We start from the raw sequence: 22,501 nt of genomic DNA on the forward strand, positions 1-22,501 counted from the left end.
TGGCCACTGGCCAAACAGCATTTTATTTATACAGAGCGATATCCACAGCAGATCTTAGCCATTCTGATGGGTGTAAGATGGTATCTCACAGTCATTTTGATTTGCATTTCCCTGATGATTAAGGATGTTGAGCAATTCCTTAAATGTTTTTCATCCATTTGAGCTTCTTCTGTTGGGAATTCTGTTCAGCTCTATAGCCCATTTTTTTAATTGGACTGTTGGGCATTTTGATGTCTAATTTCTTGAGTTCTTTATATATTCTGGATATCAGTCCTCTGTCAGATATGAGGTTGGTGAAAATCTTTTCCCATTCTGTAGGCTGTCATTTTGTCTTATTGACCGTGTCCCTTGCCCTACAAAAGCTTCTCAGTTTAAAGAGGTCCCATTCTTTGTTTTTCTCAGTGTCTGTGATATTGGTGTTATATTTAGGAAATGATCTCTGGTGGGGGCAGGGAGTAATAGAGGGCAAGGGTCAGGGGAAAGAGAACTTAGGGGAGAGGGAGGTCCTAGCTGGATCAGGAATAGAGTGGGAGAATGGAGAGGGAGATACCATGATGAATGAAGATTCCAGGGGAGTAAGTAGAAGCAGATTGATAGAGAGGTCTCCATAAATCCACAAAGATACCTCCATTGTAGACTACTGGCAATGATCGAGAGTGTCTGAGCTGACCTGCTCTGGTGATTGGATGGCCGAACACCGTGGCTTTCATAATAGAATTCTCATCCAGTGTCTGATGGAAGCAGATGCAGAGATCCATGGCCAAGCCCCAGGTGGAGCTCCAGGAGTCCAATCAGCAAGAAAGAGGAGGGACTGTATGAGCGAGAGATGTTGAGACCATGGTTGGAGGAAGCATAGGGACAAATAGTCAAACTAATGGAAACACATGAACTGTGAACCAATGGTGGAGGAACCCCCATGGAACTGGACCAGGTCCTTTGGATAAGTGAGAGAGTTGATTAGCTTGAACTGTTTAGGAGGCCCCCAGGTAGTAGGACCAGGACCTGTCCTTGGTGCATGGGCTGACTTTTTGGAGCCTGGGGCCTAAGCTAAGACACTTTGCTCAGCCTTGGCGTAGGGAGACGGGGATTGCACCTTCCTTGGCTGAGTCTGCCAGGCTGGGCTGACTCCCCAGAGGAGACCTTGCCTTGGAGGAGGTGGGAGTGGGGAGATAGGTTGGGGGAGGGCTGGAGGATGGAAGGAGGGAGGATGGGGAAATCCATGGTTGATATGTGAAATTAAGTTAATTATAAAATAAAAATAATATTAAAAAATAAAAATACTGCTACTTAAAAAAGCGTTGGCCAAGGTATACTTGGCCTTTTTCTAACATTTCCTCATCCTTACCTGGGATAATGGGACAATTTAATCACAAGCTACCTGCTGTAAATTATCTCTAGAATGAATTTCTTAGAAGTTACAAACTAGAAAAGGAGCAAAGACAAAAAGTTTGGCTGAGAACGTTTTCAGGATTGAAATTTAGAGTCCAAACCAAAGCTACTGGGATAAAATTCACACATTCATTCATATGCCTCTTCATTCACACATTTAGAATATACTGAGCTTCTGAGATGTCTTGTATTATGTTCTAGATGCCAACAACTCCATGAGATCCAGACAGATGTGATCATCACTTCCATCCAATTTTCAGTGTAGGAAGAAGAAGCCATCACACATCTCTGGTCTCTTCCTGGGAAGCCTACCAAACATCATCATCTATGCATGCTATAATCCATACCTGAACATCAGTATGTAGTTTTACTAGTTTTTTTTTTTTTTATAATGAAGCCAAAACTTAAACATGACAGAGAGGAAATCCTTACAGATTATCAAAGCCATTGACTTTCAAATTTTAATGTTACTGTTATTTCTCAAAACTTCAAGGCATTTCTATGGAGTCCTGGTATGAATAGCTCCTTCTCTGTCATTTCAAACAGGGACTGCTTTGAAAGGTCCATAATGCCAAGAAGATGAAGTTAATTCTCCTGTCTGGTTAACAGAATCAGAAGTACAACTTAGATCCTTTATTCATTCCAATACCTTTTTGTCTGTTGAGTAATTAATTACCTTGACTTACTTAAACTGGACACCCAGTTGTGAAAAAGACCAAGAACCTACTATGGTGGCTGGAAAGATGGTTCTGTGGTTCAGAGGGCTTGCTGCTCTTTTAAATGGCCACAGTTGGGTTCCTAGCACCCACATTGGGTGACTCACAACCTCTGGCTCTAGGGTTCTGTTCTGGTCTCCATGGGCAACTTGCAGTCACATACCCCTGTCCAAACAGACCCATATATAACATAGAAATAAAAATAAATATTAAAAAATAAGCATCTATGGGGTGCATTTTTATTTCACAGGGCTAAATGGAGTTGAATACTGGAATATAAATTGGCTTGGGAATGTTCAGGACGTGTGGTCATCTCTTCAGACAAGTCTATCCACTTATGGGATAGCAGGGGCATTTAGGCTACCTACCCACTGTACAACCCAGGAATGGTGGTCAATCAGTTCTCTCATGACAACAGAGAACTGACTAAAATAATGTCAATGTAATTTTTTTTTCATTTTTCTGGGCTCCTAGAGGCTCCACTTTGCCTATCACTCCCTGTGATACCACTTTACACCCGCTTCTTTGCAATGTGTTCTTGCACTGCTGTATAAAAGCCTAAAGGGGACCCTAAATGGGTCTGAACCCCACAGAGAACTTACTTAGATGACAGTCAAATCTGTTTCTGAGGTATTTTGAGTGCCATTATAAGAAATCATACAGTCATTACACTTCAAATTTGACAGCTCCATCACAGCATGAAAAGACAGAAATTAGGCCCAAATGTTTTTATTCAAATGCAAGGTTTCATTTACTAACCAGGGAGTTACAGAAGACAGAGAGAGGACAACGGACAGTTGCCAGGCATGCACTATTATTATTTTATGAATCTGTAACCATGGAGTCTCATGTTCAAATATTTCAATCTCAAACAATAAACCCATTAAAGAGAACTTTCAGCTGCTACCTCTCCTTCCACTGATTTAGAGAACTGCATTAAATTCACTTAGCAGTCACATTTAAGAATAAAAGAGAAACCTTTCCTATGAGCCAGTTAAGAAATGTACTAGAAGGAATGGGATTCAATCAGACAATATATAATCTCACTCTGAAACTTCCACCATAATGTTTTCTGGAAAGAAACTGAGCCTTCTGAAGCACCAATCTTAATTACAAAAAATAAAATAAAATAAATAAAATAAAAATAGCCGGGTGGTGGTATTGTATGCCTTTAATCCCAGCACATGGGAGGCAGAGGCAGGCAGATCTCTGTGAGTTCTAGGCCAGCCCAGGCTACAGAGTGAGTGCCAGTAAAGGCACCAAAGCTACACAGAGAAACCCTGTCTCAAAACAACAACAACAACAACAAAATTAATATGGTCACATTGTCTGAGAAGTGATTGTCTCATTATATATAAGGTCTTATAGCCTTGCACCAGGCCTGCCAGGGGAGATGATAACTATGGAGTCTATGAACTTAGACAAGACCATTTTCTTCCATCTGTCCTACCCACTTGAGTGAACCTAGACTGGAATCTGATATACATACCATATATGTCAACATATGGAAGGCTTGGATTTTGCCATTTTTCTGATATGTTAGTACTTCTTTTAAACAGGGTTTATCATAGGTGGTATCCAGACTGTAGACGTGCATTATGTGACCTGTAGAGTCTAATGTTCAATTAAGTTCATTACCAGCATTTAGAATTTACACAAAGATGTCAAATTCTAGGTCAACTTTTTAATTTCTAATATTTTTAAATGTGGATAAGTGTTTTGCCTGCATGTATATATGTGCCCTGTGTGTGTTTGTGCCTAGTAACCAAAGAATCTAGAAGAGAGTACCAGATTCCCTGGAACTAGAGATATGGACAGTTGTAAGCTGCCATATGTGTATTGGGAATCGAATCTGGGTACTTTGGAAGAGCTGCAAGTGTCCTCAAGCACTGAGCCATCTCTCTAGCCTTTAATATGGGATACTTTGGTTCAGGGGATATTTAGCACATCCTTTCTTTATTCTTTTGTAGTACTCAATCATCTTCAGGGAATCCTTCCCTGAATGACATGCATACATTATGAGGCTGTTGTGCCCCCTTCTTGAGGCAGCATATGATATAAGCATGACAATTGGCTTTTCATTTTTTTCATCCCAACACTGAGATGAATACTTTGAATTGAACAATGTTGAGATGGGAAACACAGATCATGGCTCACACCTAGGAACTGTGGAGTAATTCTAGTAAGACCTCAGGTCCTGCCATCCTTCTGCTACTTTATAGCACCCCTGTGGCCTTTGTATTAACTAACCCTGGTTTGCAACCCTTCTTTGATATTTGGTGGGCTGTTTTATATCTTCTTAAGAAATTTCTTACCATTTAGGTTTGGATACTATGGGTTTCCTTTAACCAAGAAAAATATACCAATAAATTTTGTTACATAAGTATCTTCCTTCACAAGGATTCTGTTTTGTTCATGATGCCTGTCCTCTGGTAACTTCAGTTTGCACATGGCTCATCATGGCTTTCAAAGTCAGGCCTACTATGTAGTTATAGTTTTTGCATGTAAGTAGCATGGGTCTTCATTACCTGGTTGTCACAAGTCTGATGATACAGCCATAGAATCTACACTTTAATAAATAAAAATTTAGCTTAATTCTGACACAGATTAGTCCCTAAGATATGAAGCTACAGCCCATGATCCCTCAGCATTTGTCCGATACTGCTGATTGCATTCTTGTATTCTTCCAAATATATATATATATATATATATATATATATATATATACACACTTATTCATTTATCTATTTAATATATGGCATATATAGACTCCTTCCACACTATGGGTCCCAAGATTTGAACTCAGATCATTGTGTTGTCAAATTCTTTATTCCACTGAGCCACCTGGCTTGTCCTTGTCTCAATGTTTCTTAATTTATGTTTCTGAGAGATAAAAGCAGTTCCAGCTTTCTTTATAGGCCCAGCCCAACCATTTTTTTTTTTTTTTTATCAGTTGAAAAGTCGAGGTCCAGTTGGCTGAGAGACAGAACAGGGACACACAGTTCATATTGAAATGCCCCTGAAGCAGGTCTATGGTACAGCTTTCCTCAGCAGGCTGATGGGATGCAGTGCACTTGGGGCCCCAAGATCCAAAAAAGAGCCTGCTCCTAACCACGCTCCTATTAATCCTTCCTCCACCCACCCTCCATTCAGAAAGCCTCTCTGACTTGCTGTATTCTTTGAAAATAAGATCCAAGATATAATGAAATGTGTTTAAATTAATGAGTCTGCTATCTAGGAGGTACAGACCGCTAATGAATAACTGGTAGGCAGATTACTTAAACATCCGTATTCTCTTGTTAATCACTTTAATTACCACCTCCTGAATCTTCTATGCAGCAAAAACTTAAAAGAACTTTTGCTTCTCTGGAGAATGACAAAGCTTTCAGATGCAGTTATAAACTTCTTTACAGAATCATTGGCTCTTGGGGCAAGAGAATAGGCCCTCAAGAAATCCGTATAACCAAACGTATCTAAATCTACCAAGAATATAAATGAGAAAGGAAACATTTTCATTTAGGAACACATTTTACAAACTACCACAGGAGGTTACATAAGTGTGTGAGTTCCTTTCTTATTTCTGAACAAAGTTAATATTTGCATTGGCTATATTAGTTACTTTTTTTGTTGCTGTGATGAGATGTGACCAAAAGCAACTTATGGAAGAAAGATTTGGTTTTGGTTTATACTTCTAGAGGGTTAGAGATCATCAGAATGGGGTGGCATGGCAGCAGGCAGCCAGAGCTAACGACAATGATCACACTTCTTCGGCACCGCAGGACATAGAGAGTGAAGTGGAAATGGGGTAAGGCTGTAAATCTCAAAGCCCATTCCCAGTAGCATTTGTCCTTTAAAAAGGTTCCATGTCCTAAAGAATCAACAATCTTCCTAAACAGCAGCACCACCCAGGGACAAAGTATTCAAATTCATGAGCCTATGGGAGATACTTCTCATTCAAACCACCACAGAGGCTGAATATACAGGTCATATCTAGGATCACAAAGTAATGAGGAAATGCTCTTTGCCCTCTGATAATTCACATTCTGTGGTAGATAATGATAGCATAGAATAACAAATAATGAATACACCACTTAACAAGATTAATGGCATTGAATATAGTGCTATGAAAGTAAAGATGAAAATAGTCACTGTGATGGTGAAGTTGGGAACCATCAAGGATATTTGATTGGGTCTGAGAGAACCAGCGACTTAACAAGTCCAATAGTTGGCAAAGTCACAGGTGTGAACAAAAATGTAGACATAGGAAAAATGAATAGTATCATGATAAAATTGGAGCCAAAGATGGGAATATTGGTTGTGAAGAGCCAACATCTTTCAAAAGGGGCAAACATTGTGATTTTTTTTAGCATGTTGTTGTTTTTTTTCTTTTTTATAAATATTTTTATTTTATAATTAATTTAATTTTACATATCAGCCATGGATTCCCCTGTCCTCCCTCCTCCCACCCGCCCAGCCTTTCCTCCCCAATCTACCCCCCATTCCCACCTCCTCCAAGACAAGGTCTCCCCTGGGGAGTCAGCCCAGCCTGGTAGATTCAGTTGAAGCAGGTTCAGTCCCCTCCTCACTGTACCAAGGCTGAGCAGTGTCTCAGCATAGGCCCTAGGATCCAAAAAGCCGGTTCATGAAGCAAGGATAGGTCCTGTTCCCACTGCCTGGGGCTTCCTAAACAGTTCAAACTCATCAACTGTCTCACTTATCCAGAGGAACTGGTCCAGTTCCATGGGGGCTCCTCAGCTATTGGTTCATAGTTCATGTGTTTCCACTAGTTTGGTTATGTGTCCCTGGGCTTTTGTTAATCAAGGTCTTGATATCTCTTGCTCATATGATCCCTCCTCTCTCTAGGTGATTGGACTCCTGGAGCTCCACCTGGGGTGTGGCCATGGATCTCTGCATCTGCTTCCACTGGTCACTGGATGAGAGTTCTATCATGGCAGTTAGGGTGTTTGGCCATCCAATCACCAGAGTAGTTCAGCTCAGGCACTCTCTCAACCATTACTAGTAGTCTATAGTGAAGGTATCATTATGGATTTCTGGGGACCTCTCTAGCACTCTGATTCTTCCTAATCCCATGAGGTCTTCATTTATCTTGGTATCTCTTTCCTTGTTCTCCCACTCTGTTCCTGATCCAGCTGGGACCTCCCACTCCCCTAAGCTCTCTTTCCCCTGACCCTTATCCTCCATTACCCCTCCCCTTACCCCCAGTTTGCTCATCTAGATCTCATCCATTTCTCTGTCGCTGGGTGATCCTGTGTGATCACTTCAGCAGCACATACAGTAAAATTGGAAGGATACAGAGAAGATTAGCATGGCCCCTGTGCATGTTGATTGTTTTACAAAAATAACTGAGAGGAGTTGGAGAATGGGTTGTAGAAGGGAAAGCTGAGGAGTGGGAGCTCATATAGGGCTGGGATGGGAGAACTGAGTTAAAGAGACTCTTAAGAGGCAAACAGCCTGATTTGGGATACAGAATCTTATATCAGTTTGGTGAGTTTAGGCACCCAACAAACCTGATTTAAATTGTGGCTCTGCCCTTCCCTCTTGCATGCCAGGATGACTTTATTTCTGTGAATTTCACATTTCTCATCGTTAAAATGGAGATTCAAATTAAGAGAATCAAATAAGTGGAAAGTGTTTAGTGTCTGTTAAAACTTAGCATATAGTCAATGATTAGTCTCACCTGGCATTATTACCATCCTCCTCCTTAGGGGTGCTATAATGGATAATTGCTGGAGAGAGGGGAGTCAAAAACACCTACGTAGCTTGAAAGTCTGGTAATTGATATTGCCATTCACAGAGACTGGCAATAACTGTAATAGCAAGCACTTATTCAGGGCTTCCCATATGCCAAGAAATGTTCTTCAAAGTTCCCACATAACCTCCTTACAGGAATTCCAGATATTACCACCAGTTTACATTAGGTAAAGACAGAAGCTCTGCAGAGTCACATAGCTCCTGTTCCACAGCTAAGAAGTGCAGAAACACAGATGATTTGATCCAGGAGACTGTATCACATGGGTAAAGAAAGAGAAGGGTTTGGAGTATATAAAGGGGCCTATGTGAGGAACAAAGGAGTCATTAGCTGGCTTGAGTCCGACATGAGGAAAACATTCACATACAGTAGTGTGGCAGTAGAGCTGGAAGCATGAATTTGTTCATAAATTATTTTCCTGCTCAAAATCAGGACCAAGGAACAGAATCCAAGACAGTAAAGTTCGAAGAGCTTCTGAAAAAAAAAAAATGCAGAGGCCTCTCAAAATGCCCAAGCAAGGCAGGGAGAAAACAATGACCAGAATGATATTAGTTTGGCTTCCTTGCTCCTTCTCAGGAAGCAATCTAGGTATGAAGGGGGAGGCATGTGTGTTATTCCCTTCTGACATTTACATCCTCAGTGTCAGCAGTGACATTCATGGTCAAAGCCCTGCTGGGACTTTTTTGTGTAGCATTGTCTCTATGAAATAAAAAATATTTTTCCTATTGGGGAAGTCACTGGGCATATTTCAGTTGACAGAGAAAGGAGAGGTATAGAATCTTCCCTGCTAAGGGCTTCACCCAGGACTTCTGGAAAGTCTTCAGCTGGCATTTCCAATGTGGTTGTGAACAAGTTCACTCAGCACCCTCTGGTGTAAGGAGCATCTGGTGTCAAGGAATTTTGCTCCTGATGAACTGAGCACCCCTGGGTCTTACCTGACAGCACTCATGGAGGGCTAGAGAGGCTGGATTCTCAATTACAAGTTACAGAAGTTCACCTTAAGAATTTATCTCTACCTTTAAAACTTGGCTGACTAGTCCTTTAATGTTGAAGCATTTCCATCAACCCCTAGGAACTTCCTTTTGAAACTGCCTCTTATACATGGAACATCTACTTACACAGCAGGCATCTGGAATATCTGCATGACCCATCACTCACCCTTTCTAATACTGCACACATACCCATAACCACACCCATACCTCCACCCTTCACACATATGTTATATTGCTCAGGTTGTACAAAATGAACCTATCTCTTTGGTTCTACCTGGACTAGGCTGAACACCTACTCCAGATCCACCAGTTAGACATTTTCATCCAGGTTCTTGGAATTTCTGAAGGATTTTTCTGTGGTCACCCTGAAGCTAGGAGAAACCATTATGGAGAGTCTCCTTTTGAAATAGAAAGATAGAGGTCCTCATCCCAGTCTCTTCTAAAAAATGATGTGTACTTCCTGCTTTTAAATTCTGTGAAAAAATGCCTCTGTATTTTTCAAATAATTGACTTCTGTTCGGGTGAAATTGGTTAGTATCCACACCTGTTACTTGTAATCTAAATAGCCTCCACTATGCAGCAAAGGATTTTATAAAAATGCAAATATTGCTGGAAATTTCACCCTCCAGAAAGCCATGATAAGGCATAGGCATGCACTTCTGACTGTAATAAATATTCAGGCAAAACTAATAACAATAGTGATAAACAGAGCAGTCACACTTTTTACTTCCCAAATGTGAGTGCAGGTTTATGGTGTTTAGTGAGGGAAGTGGTGTGGCATTAAGGACCCTGCATGTCAACAGTGAGACTGACACACTAGGAGAGCCTTCTCTCCCCTGCAGCCAGGGGCCTCTATGGAGTAATGCTTGAAATAAGTGTTTTGATGAGTTCTGGAGATGTTTCAATAGATATTTTCGATGCGATCAGTAATGATTTTGAAAGACAACTCATAATTTGACCTTTTCAATATTGAAAGTAAGGTAGAAATCTCAACTTGTCTGAACCAGCTTACAAGGAAAACAATGTATATCCAATCTTTCTTATGATTGTTAAGGTGAAAGACTAGGGCTTTAATATGGAAGAGTAATTGACCATAATGAACTCAAGGCATAATGCTATTTAGAGACAAGTCAATAAAGTGATTGACTTGTAAGCATGAGGACCTGAGTTTGCTCTCTAGAACCCATTTGAAAAACCAGTTATGGTGGACCATTTGTTATCATAGAGCTGGACACAAGGAGATAGGTGCAACCCTGGGGCTAGCTGGCAAACCATTATAGCCTAATCGGTGAGTTTCAGACCAAGGAGAGAACCACTCAAAGGAAGTGAATGGTGTTCCTGAGGATGGCACCTGAGCTATCCTTTGGTACACACACACACACACACACACACACACACACACACACACACACACAGAAACACATACAAATAAATACACTTGCTTGCACAAACATACATTCAAAATAAAATCAATATACAAAAACAAGAAAACCATGTATCATCAAGACTTTAAGGTTGCCTGTGTCCTATTATCACATTTACCTTTCACCTTGGTCAGTGTGAGACATGAGACTATACTCTGGGAACCAATAATCTATTCTGTTTTCAAGAAATGTCTACCCATCTACCCCTCCTTTCTTCTCTAAGTTCTTATAGCATCTTATATGAAGTTCTGTTTGTTTGTTGGTGCTGGAACTTGAACTCAGAACCTAACATGCACCAGGCAAACACTGCCATTGATCTCTATTTCCAGGTATTTTAATGTAATACTTTGAGACATGTATATAACATATTTCAATCCTATACACCTCACATTCTCTTCCAATTCCTCCTTTTTTCTTTCACATCTCCCTCCCAACTTCATGTCCCATCTATACCTAAATAAATAATTCACTGAGTCTAATTAGTACTGCCCATATATACATGGGTGTAGGGCTATGCACAAGAGCATGGGCATCCTTCCAGGGACCACACCTCTAAAGGAAACTGACTTTCCCTCCCTAACAGCCATAGACTGTGGTGATATATTAAGTACCTCAATAAAGCTTGCCTGGGGATCAGAGGACAAAGCCAGGCACTACATTGAACATAGAGGTCAGGCAGCACACACCTTTAATCCTTGCATTCTGGAGGCAGAGAGCCACCTGGATCTCTGTGAGTTCAAGGCCACACTGGGAACAGACCCAGGCATGGTGGCACATGCCTTTAATCCCAGCACTAGCAAGGAAGGAAGATGGCAAGGCACAGAAAGGTATATAAGGTGTGAGTAAACAGGAATTCTCTTTCTTGAGACTGAGGATTTTGTAGAGGTAAGAACTTGGCTGGTTTGTTCTGTTTCTCTGACTTTTAGCTTTCACTCTAATATCTGGCTCTTTTTTTTATTAATAAGACCTTTTAAGATTCATGCTACAATAGACTCCCAGGAACAACTCAGCTAGGAGTGGAGATTCACAATCCCCTCCCTCACACATGCTAGATGTTGACTGGGTTGATATTGTAGAGGCAACCACAGCTGCTGTAAGTTCATGACTGTAAAGGTCTCTTTTTTTCTCCCCTTTTTATTAAGAGATTTTTATGTTTATATTACATATCAACCACAGATTCCCCTGTCCTCCTTCCTCTCTCGCCCCCCCTCAGTTTTCCCCCCAACCCACCCTCCATTCACACTTCCTCCAAGGCAAGATCTCCCATGAGGAATCAGCAGAGCCTGGTACATTCAGCTGAGGCAGGTCCAAGCCCCTCCTCCCTGCACCAAGGCCATGCAAAGTGTCTCCATGACTGTAAAGGTCTTGTCATGTCCAAAAGACACTGACCCACATCCTCCCTAACTTCTACATTGTTGGGACATTCGTGACCTTACAAACTTCTGAACTTGAATTTTGACTTATCTTTTGAGTTTACATTCTCAACATTTAGTACAATGTCTAGAATTAAAAATAGTATTAACTCCTGGATGATCAAAAAGAGTGAGTATAGTTCATGTACCCTAAGAGACTATGATGATTTAGGAAAAAAAAAAAGTGTCTTTAGAGTCAGTAGGCATCAATTCATATCTACTCAGCAAGTGAATTTTCTTTCATTAATAAAATGTGTTAGAGAGCTACAGGGAGGGCAAAGTTGGAAGGCAAACATCAGATGCTATCGTGACTTTGATGCGAGCTATAGAAGAAACAGTTACATAAACTGTGCCACGGCTGTTATCATCATTACCATGATCTTCCTCAGTGACCACTCCACTGTCCATGTGTGGCTTATCCCCTCACATCACTTCATTTTACCACTCCAAGCTTAGACGCTACTGTTGCTCCAACTTGACAAGTGAAGGACCAAGGTATAGAAAGTGTTAAAGTACTATGTTCACAGTTAAACAACAGATCAGAGCTTACAACTCAAGTCAGCCCATGTCTAGCATTCAAACCAACTCAGATGCCATGAAGTGCTATGCTAAACTCTGAAGACATCATGGGCTCAGAGAAAGGGAAGAAGAACCTAGAAGAATGAAGAAAAGTGCATGGTGCTCAGCTGCTTGCACTTGAATATCCTTACTCAGATGTGAGTGGACTGTATAGAGCAAAATCACAGCAGTGTTAAGGTATTTTTTTATATAAGAAAAGCCCTTTAGAGGTACTATAACCCCACTCCAGTACTATCCAGAAGCTTGACTAGGAGCCAAATTTACTGTTGGAGGGTGAATTGGAAGGCTCCCAGGTATCATGGCAGAGAATAGGGCAGGCTTTGCTGGGATTTATTGTTCCTGAGGAGAGCAGGGGCTTCAGCTTGACTAATCAGGCCATCTATCAGCAGATTGGTGGCTGTTGACTCTTCCACGTATACAGAGACTAACAAGTGGCTGGGAAGTAAATGGAAGGAGTCTCAGAACCCCTCTTGAATCACCTCGGCAAAGGAGTCATCATGTTTAGATGTCACCTGGGCTGCAGCCAGGTGTTTAGTGCACACAGTAGCTTATATTACAGATAGACAAGGAATAATAGGGGCAATAACACCATCCAAAACCCATCACTGAGAATGAACTCCCTTTATGGGCACATTTGGACTGCAATGTGGATTAGAGAGAGCACTGAGGTGGAAATCAAGAAATATGAATTACATGTCCAGGTCTGCCATCTTCTAGGCAGGTAAATCCTGCAGAAATGCCTGAGGCTCCATTTTCCTTTTTGTCAAATAAGTGGCTTGCTGATACGTCCTTTTCACCTTAACTATCTCATTTTATTCATTCTCTCTCTCTCTCTCTCTCTCTCTCTCTCTCTCTCTCTCTCTCTCTCTCTGTGTGTGTGTGTGTGTGTGTGTGTGTGTGTGTGTGTGTAGGCACATGCATGCCACAGGACACATGCATGGATCAAAGGCTGACTTTTTGAAGCCAAGGAATCCAGGAATCCAGGGATCAAATTCATGTCATCCTCAGAGACTGTGGTAACATTTACAGGGCCTGTACAGGCCTGGGCATGATGGGATCTCAGTGTTGAGAGTGGAAGTGGACATAAGCCCTCATCCTTAACCCAGAATCTCTCCCCTACTGATAACCACCTGCAAAGGAAAAGTTTTTTTTTTCCACTGTGTATGGAAACAACTCTAAAGGACAAGCCCCATATGCAGCAGTAAATAGCCAACAGAAAACTCAATGGTCATTTTGGAGCATTGTTTTGTTTGTTTTTGTCTTACAATACATTGGGTATTTTTTTTTCTTAACCTACAGGTCTTTTGATTATATATTAAAGCTTCTGATTTTGTGTTTTTATAGGATTTCTGTGTTTACCAATGCATGTGTCTCTGTGTTTCTTGTGCTTTTTCTTTGGCTCTTTGTTTTTCTGTTTGTTTTGTCCTATTCAGTTTTTTTTTCTTATTATCTTGTTTTTGTTTTAGATGCCTGTTTGTTTTCTAATGAGAAAGAGCAAGAAAGGATGTGGGTGAGGGATTGAAGAGGATCAGGGAGGAGCTCAGGAGGGAGAACCATAATCAGAATATATCGTATGAAAAATATTTTCAATAAAATGATAATTAAAAAACAAACATGAAAAAATTCAGGTCATCAAGCTTGTACAACAAGTGCAATTATGTGTTGAGTCATTTGCTGTCCATCATCTTAACTTTAAAAATCAGGATGGGATACAGCAGCAATGAAGATGGTATCTGTAGGAGAATGTAGAGTCCTTTGAAACCTCCAGTGCTGGGAATAGGTAACATCTAATAGAGTTGTTGGCCAAAGAGGCACCATGGAAATCCCCAACCAATGCAAGCTATTGCCAAGGCAATTGGTTGCCCTCCACAAACTAATGCTAAGTCCCTATTGCTGAAGGCAATAGCTACATAACTCAATAAACACCAAGAATTCAAACTGGACCCTTCGCCTAGAGCCTCCACCCATACTGACTAGTGCTTGTGGTACTGGAAAGTACTCTCAACACTACCAGAGGAGAAAGGTAAACATCAACCGAGCTACAAACCCTTTGAGCTAGAAACATGATCTTCCTGCCAGATATGTTGAAGCAATTGTGGCAGAACAACTGTGGGAGTGATCAGCCAATATCTGATTGGATGTAAGGCCCATTCCTTGAGATGGAACCCATGCCTGACACTTCTCCAGGTGCCAAGAACCTGAGACTAAATAGGTCATGGACCTAAGAAAAACCAAATACTACTGAAGGAATATAGCGAGAAAATGACCTCTAATGACAGTCTAACTCATAGATGAGTGCCTTGCTTAGCCATCATCAGAGACAGAAGAGAACTGACACACATGCAGACTCACAGAGACTGGGGCACCATGCACTGTGCCTACACAGGTCTAAGCCACAGAGAGTCCACAGATTCCTATGCTTATCCTGAAGCAATCTGTAATTGATAGCTACTTGCCAATGGAAATTCAGTTGCCTCCAAGGGAGTCTCTCGCTGGGGAAACAAACCACTCTTAAGGGTAGGATGCATGCCCAGTAGTTGGTGGACAAAAACAAAAACAAAAACAAAAACAAAAAACAAATTCAGTGGTACTTTTGGTTTTGTTTTGTTTTGTTTTGTTTTGTTTTTTGGGTGGGGAGGGTCAGTTGTTCATTTTTCTCATAATGCTCTGTCTGGGCATTGTAATTTTCTTTTTTCCTTTATAGATCTTTTGCTTATATATTTATGGTTTATTTTATTTCTGCAAATATGTGTGTTTCAGCATCTATATCTGTTTCTTGTGCTGTTATTTAGCTTGTTTTTCGGTTTGTTTCCTATTTGGGTATGCTTGTTTTTATTTTATTATTTTAATTTTAAATGCCTGTTTGTATTCTACTGAGAGAAAGAAATGGTGTTGATTGGGTGGTTGGAGAAGTGGGGAGGATGAGGAAGAAGCTGGGGGAGGGGAACTAATTAATATATTGAATGAGAAAAACCTCTATTTTCAATAAAATGAAAGAAAGCTAAAAGAAAAAATTAACATTAATTTTGGTAGAATCATGCTTCTAGAAACTAAGATGGATTGAAAGTCAACACCTATGGTTTCCTGTGGCACCTAAGGGTTAGATGGATTGAAAGTCAACACCTATGGAACCTATGGGTAGTTTATCACTTAGACGATCTCTTCTCCCTCTCTGAGCCTCACTTTCCCCACTTCTCAGATAAAAATGTTTGCTCATACAGATCCCAAAGCCTCCTGTAGATGCAGAAGTCCTTGAATCCACATTTCTTAATGCCTCACAAAATCTATGTGTAGGAAATGGCATGAATGATGATTTTTCCCTTAAGAGAGGTATGTTTTGATCATTCAGGAGTCAAACACTAGTACAATCTGAAATAAAACCAGAAGGATTGGCCTGGTTCTGACAACACTAACAAACCCATGTCCTTATCCACAGGGGAAATGTCTGGCCTGGAGTTTTACTGGCAGCAACAGAAATAACACTTCCAGAACTTCGCTGGTGAGAATACAAATGCAAATACAGGTTTGCTGGCTGGAGTACCACTATGAGAAATCACCAAGACCAGAGTGGGGCTACTCAAAGCACCTGGCCTGAATCTCCAGTGTGATGACAAAGTAAATGAGAACACTGCTTTAATTCATTATCTTTTCCATAAGACTATGCCTCAAAACCATGAACATGCCTTTGTTCAGAGCAGTCCTAAGTATTTGTGAGTGACAGGTTTGAGCAGTACTCTGTGACAGACACCAAGGGACATGCATGCTGCAGTATGAATGTGATTGTTTTAAAACAGATTACTAAATGTGAAAAGTCAAAATTCTACCATCTCCACGGGGTCAGGAAAAATACCCCCTTAGTAGCTGAGTGAGAATGCCTGGTGCCACTACAACAGTTCTAAGTTTAAACAGTATTCTTTTCCAATGTAATTTTAGTCAATGGGATCAGAAATGACTAAGGTCTCCCTAGGGTTTATGGATAGTTCCCATGAGCTGTGTAGTACACTAAGCATGTTCTGGGCATATTGACATTACACTTACATGGTTGTATAGAGAGAGGGTAGATAGAGATTTACTGCCATTATAAAGATAAGAAAAGAGCTGGAGAGAGGAGAGCATATACACAGTGGCAGCGTGGTGTTGGACCTATGGTATACTCAAACTTGGGGCTGTTTGCTCCTATGCAGCCACAGTTCTGCTTGTTCACCACTATATGGACAGGGAAGAGCTCCTGGAAGACACTCAGTCGAGCCTTTTTAGCTAAACAGAATAGCAATAACATCTCTGTCTTGCTGTAAAGGACACCATAAAATGTAAGCATTTATGCTAAATCAAACTGTGCACACACATACACACACACACACACACACACACATACCCCTTCAGCCTCCTAAGTTCTGGGATTGCAGGCATATGTCACACAACCTGGCCAATCTCTATTTCTGTGCCTAGAATTTCTAATTTATCACTTCCTGAAAATAGAAGCTTCATTTCAGAAAGTTTTGTTGCCCAGAACATTTTTAAATACCTACAAATTTCTACTAATTATCTTCATTGTTGTTTGAAAACAACATGTATGTTGTGTAATAGTCAGGAAGCTAAAAGGCAATACTTACCTCCCCATACATTACTTTTAAAAATATCTTCCTCCAGAAGCTGGAGAGATGATTGACAGTTAAGATCATGTACTGTTCTTCCAGAAAACCTGGGTTCAGTTCTAGCACCCACATCATAAGGCTCATAATTGATTTTAACTCCAGTTCCAGGGGATCAAAATACCCTGCACCCTCCATGGACACCTGTGCACACATGGCATACACAGGCACAAACATATACACAAAAGTTAAAAAAATAAATACATCTTTAAAAATACCTTCTTCAAACTGGCCTGCCCTCAGTAAAGGGTGATGTAGGAAGCCTGCAAGATAAAACATTTCCTCCCAAGGGGATTCTGTGGAAATCACGTTTTCAGTCAGTGGTCTTTGTTAGTAGACAGGGAGGGCACAATACTATCAAGACAAATATGAGGTATATTTTCAGTTAGATCAGCTGCACTCCGACAGTGCCCAGAGCAAATCCAGCCCACACTTTGAAGATGGCAAGCATGAAGATCTAGGCTGTGAAATAAAGGGTATGCTTTGGAGACATGGCCATATTTTTGTTGTTTCATTTATTTAAGTAAATATATTTCACATTGATGGGTTTTAGCTTTGAAGTTAACATATATTGGCACAATTGATGCTTAGAAATTAAAGTATTTAGCACTGGCCCTAGACTAGGTAATGTTAATTGTTTGGGAGAAAGAAACTGTACTCCACTGAACCTGTCTAATCAATGGTCACAAATACCTTTTTGAATGTGTGAAAATGTGATGTCCGGTAATAGCAAGTCCCTTTCCAGGACTGACTGGGTTTGGCTCCATGGTGAAAATATAAATCTTAAGTTTAGTAAACTTCATTTTTCTTAGGGACTCCCAACTCAAACTAGAATTAAGAAGGAAAGGTTAAAACAATTTGATTGGCTTAAAAAGCACAGTGAGGGTCTGTACTGAATTTGCCTCCTGCCACCCAATGTGTGACAAAGTCAGTTTTAGATAAACTCATGTGATTATTTTAATTCTGTTGAAGACACAAACAACAACTACACTGCTGTGGGATAATGCCCTTGTATATTGGTTTAATAAAATGCTGATTGGGCACTAGCCAGGCAGGAAATATAGGAGGGGCCAGCACAAGAGGAGAATACTGGGAAGAGGAAGGCTGAGTCAGGAATTGCCAGTCAGACATAGAGGAAGCAAGATGTGAAGGCAGAACTGAGAAAAGGTATCAAGCCATGTGGCTAAACATAGATAATAATTATGGGTTAATTTAAGTATAAGAGCTAGTCAGTAATACGGCTGAGGTAATGGCCTAGCAGTTATAATTAATATAAGCTTCTGAGTGATTATTTTATAAAAGGCTGTGGTACTGTGAGTGAAAGATTTGTCCAGACTGCAGGGAAGGCGAGACACAGGAAAACTTCCAGTTACACTACACCTTTACAGGGGTAAGGAGTTCCTACTCCCAAGAAATAGCACTGGTGTTGTCAAAGTAACAATCATGCCCCCCTTTCTTCCTGGATCAGAACGTGACAATTTGCTCAGTTGCCTCGCCTTTGAGTAGTCACATTCTTCCAAGAGACTGAGATACACCAGAGGGTCTCAACTGTTCTACAATCATCAGGGTTACTCTAGGTAAATTGTCACCAAACTAGATATACCTACATCAGTCTGATTGAGCACTTCTTCAAGTGTCTCCTCATTCTAAAGAAAAGAAATATAGTTGATGCTTCAAGTATTACAATTATAATAATAAAACATTATTTATAATAATGATAATATGATTGGATGTTTCTATTTTCTAATTGGTCTCCACAGTCTTCAATGATAGTTTCAACTGCTGGGAACTGGGAAGCCCACAGCATAGTTAAGTCAGGAGGCTGAGGAGATACAAGGTAAGAGGGGTTGACATCACCAAGCCTCTGGCTTTGCCAAATTAGAAAATAAAGTCCTTCTTGCCCTAGACTTGATTACTCACACATTCTATATTTGTGAAAAGGAGGATATTATCTGACACCTCAAACTAAGAGTCAAATCCTATTGCTATATCTGATTCTCAGTGATCTAGATCAGCCCTAAGAAACTTGGCCAACTCTATCAGCGCATGATGCATGGAAATTCATTGCCAAACATAATGTTAAACCCAGGCTCACTGCATTGGGCATGACACTATTGCTATGATATGAGAATACTTCTCATAAAGGCACAGTGGAATTTATTTTAATCCTGGCAGAAATTTCTACAAACTTCCTCTTAACAGCATTTGTATTTATACAAATCTTTGGAATTGTCTAGGCTTTATTATTTTAAGTCTCATAAGATCTTGACAGAGATTTTACAAATGAAAGATAGCCAAAGCTTAAGAGGTTTCTTAGCAGTTCAGCACTATCCATACATTTCTTAAGATACATATTTCTTAAAGGATGTATTCTAAAATTATGAATGCATAATGGGCATAAATTTCCACCAACCTATTGTGTTCCATACCATTGGTTTTTCTAATTAGTATATCTATAATATTTTATACAATAATATGAAGAAACATGTTCCTCATTGAATTAGATGGGAATCATCAAATTAAGGTAGAATAACCATGTCCAAAACGGTTTAAAATAGCTTTGGTAATACCTCATTTGTCATTTGGCTTACAATGAAATAGCATTTGGGTAAAAGAAGCCAACATAGGCAAACATTACATGTCCATGGGGATATTTGCATGTATTCTGGTACAATCATCAGGGGGAGGAGAACAACATAATACAAATGATATGGGGGAGAAATGGAAATAACTGGGAAAGGGAGATAACTGGGAAGGGGAGAGGGAGGTCAAACAAAAAGACAGGGGTAAAATAACACTAATAATGTTTGGAAAATTGTAAGAAGTAATATTTTTATTTACCTAAAGTCAAATATGATACTTATAAGTATATGTATACATATATAGTTTGAATGACCTTAAGCCACTTGGACTGGTGATGCTCCCCAGATTAGCCACATGATTTGCAACAAAAGCCTCAGTACCAGGCATGATAGACCCTATCTTGAGTTCCTGGTCAAGAGAGTCAATGAGTCTCCCTAAACAATATAGTCAATTGCAGTTACCCTTGGCTACTTCCCAGAGATTGATGGTAAGTAAGACATCATGCACTTTGGTCAGAGGACCTGAAAGCCTCCCCTATGAGGACTAACTTCCATAGTACCAGAAGGTGTTATGAAAGCATCCAATGGAAAGGAGCAACCAATAGTCCTACCCAGCTGTGATGCCTATGAACCACAACAAAGCAAGATTTCCCTAAGAGTGCCTCAGTGGCATTCATATATTGATGATAACCAACATCTCTCTGATTGGATGTAAGGCCTTCTCAACAGGAGATAAATCATTCCTGGCATTATATATAAACCTAGCCAAATATCCAGGGTAAGTGAAGTCATGGGTCCTAAAGGAGAACCCGCTACCACCACACTACTCTACTAAACCAGCATAATTCCTAACATTATGCTAAACACTTATCCTTACACCCACAGGTAAGTATAGCTCTCATGCCTCATCAAAGAAGTTTCTATTTATGACAGATGGACCCAGAAAACAAGTGGTCAAATGCAGAGAATAAATGATAATGGGATACCCAGCTCTAATTAATATCTCTGAAATATCACCCCTGTGCTGAAGGCTCATATAACATTGCAGATCAGGGTGCTTAAAGATTGGAAGAGCCAGGTGACAAGGAAATCTTCCATGAGATTGTGTCGCCTGGAAATGACAGGGATACTTCATCCATAATGCTTCAACATACAGCTACCCCAAAATAATACCCAAACAAGGACAACAACAGATGTACTAAAATATATAGGAGAAAGCCCACAAGGCCTCACCCCTAGACAAAGAACTATGGCAACTAAGAAATGTTGAGAGCAGAAAAATTAATCTTCCTCAGGAATGAGGAGGTCCCTAGTTGCTTATCCAATAAAAAATGGTCAGCCATATATGTAGATAATCACTTGGTTTTATATGTGTGTGTGTGTATGTGTGTGATTTCATATCTTAACTATATGTGTGTACACGTGTATGTGAGACATTATACCCAGTACAGATGGAGATGCAGGGCTCTCTCATCCATATTAGCTGCAGAGGAACTTTGTCCATGAAGTTAAATGGTGCAATGGAATGAAGAATGAAGATGATCAGATACAATGTAGTCTTTGGTTCAATGTCAAATATATATAACTCATACATAAGGATAATGCTAAATGGACTCAAAAAGTTGTATTTATATATTTCTGCATATATGTGTATGTAATAATAACAATTTAACAAAGAAAAAGAGGCCATGCATTTGAGAGATGGCAAGGGGAGTAGAAGAAAGGTTGGAATGAGGAAATAGAAGGGGGAAAATAATGTAATTATATTTTAATTTCAAACAAGTATTTAAAAACTTTAAATGAAGCATATGGCTTTTCAAATTGCAATCAAACCCTCTCTTTCACACAAAAAGCCATACAGAGGCATATGGAAAAGGAGGTAAGGTATAAATAAGCACAACAACATCACTTCCATTGCTATGGTGCTTTCCAGTGTGTTTTGCATCTACTTGTTATTTTAAGAATGTGTGACAGTGTTCCTTAAATGGAAAGGTATCCAGATGTTTGTATACTGATGTCATACCAACTACAGATGGAGATGCGGGGCTCTCTCACTCATATTAGCTGCAGTAGAGTAAAGGTGATCAGATCCAATGTGTAGATGATATTTGGTTCATTTTCAAATTCTATTTGCTCATCAAACTTACCACGGTATAGTTTCATATATTTCTTCATGACCACATTTCTAAAACTGAAGTGTCCTTTCAAAGTGTCCCCAACATATAAAAGAAATTTCATAAGGTAGATAGAGCCTTCTTGCCTGAGATGTTGCTGGCATAACTATGAAAAGGGGAAGAAATAAAATCATTAAAATTTTGAAAAGTTAAACTATCTAGAAATCGTGAGTTATCATTTAAAATGATATCTTGCTTTCTAAGGATATATGAATGCCTTCAAAGTGTCACAGGTTGGAGGCAGCTAGACTGAGACCTTGACAAGTATCATCAGTTTCGTTAGAGTCCTCAGGAGCAAATGTACGAAGCTGCTAAGTTTGATGTAAGTTTCTCCAAGTAATACACATTGGAACAAACTCTTTCCTGTTCATCATCCTTGTTCATGGTTTGTTCTGAAAAGTGGTTGGGCTACTGGAGTGATGGCTCACCAGTTAAGAACGCAAACTGCCTTTCGAGAGGACCCAAGTTCACTTCCTAACACCCATATTTGGCAGCTCACAACTCCTGGAACTCCAGTTCTTCTGAACTCTGGTGGTATCTGTACTCAAGTGTACATGCCCCCACACAGATAGACATATATACAACATTTTAAATGGATAAAAATAAACATTAAGCCAGGCGGTGGTGGCATATGCCTTTAATCTCAGCACTTGGGAGGCAGAGCCAGGAGGATCTCTGTGAGTTCAAGGCCAGCCTGGTCTCCAAAACGAGTTCCAGGAAAGGCGCAAAGCTACATAGAGAAACCCTGTCTCAAAAAACCAATAAATAAACAAACAAACAAACATTAAAAAGTTGAGCTATGATTATCATA

The 22,501-nt window shown here is 40.1% G+C and overlaps 1 protein-coding gene and 1 non-coding gene across 4 annotated transcripts in view; one reads left to right on the plus strand and one right to left on the minus strand.

Annotated features, from left to right (window-relative positions):
* Sgcd (sarcoglycan delta) overlaps positions 1 to 22,501 on the minus strand; it is a 952,204-nt gene that overhangs the window by 784,663 nt on the left and 145,040 nt on the right. The gene's annotated exons all lie outside the window — the stretch shown is intronic.
* On the plus strand, positions 7,377 to 7,480 carry LOC118590482. Its single transcript, XR_004945780.1, has one exon. It is a non-coding gene; the product is annotated as a U6 spliceosomal RNA (small nuclear RNA).

The sequence above is a fragment of the Onychomys torridus genome, chromosome 8 (genome assembly GCF_903995425.1).
Source record: "Onychomys torridus chromosome 8, mOncTor1.1, whole genome shotgun sequence".
NCBI lineage: Eukaryota > Metazoa > Chordata > Mammalia > Rodentia > Cricetidae > Onychomys > Onychomys torridus.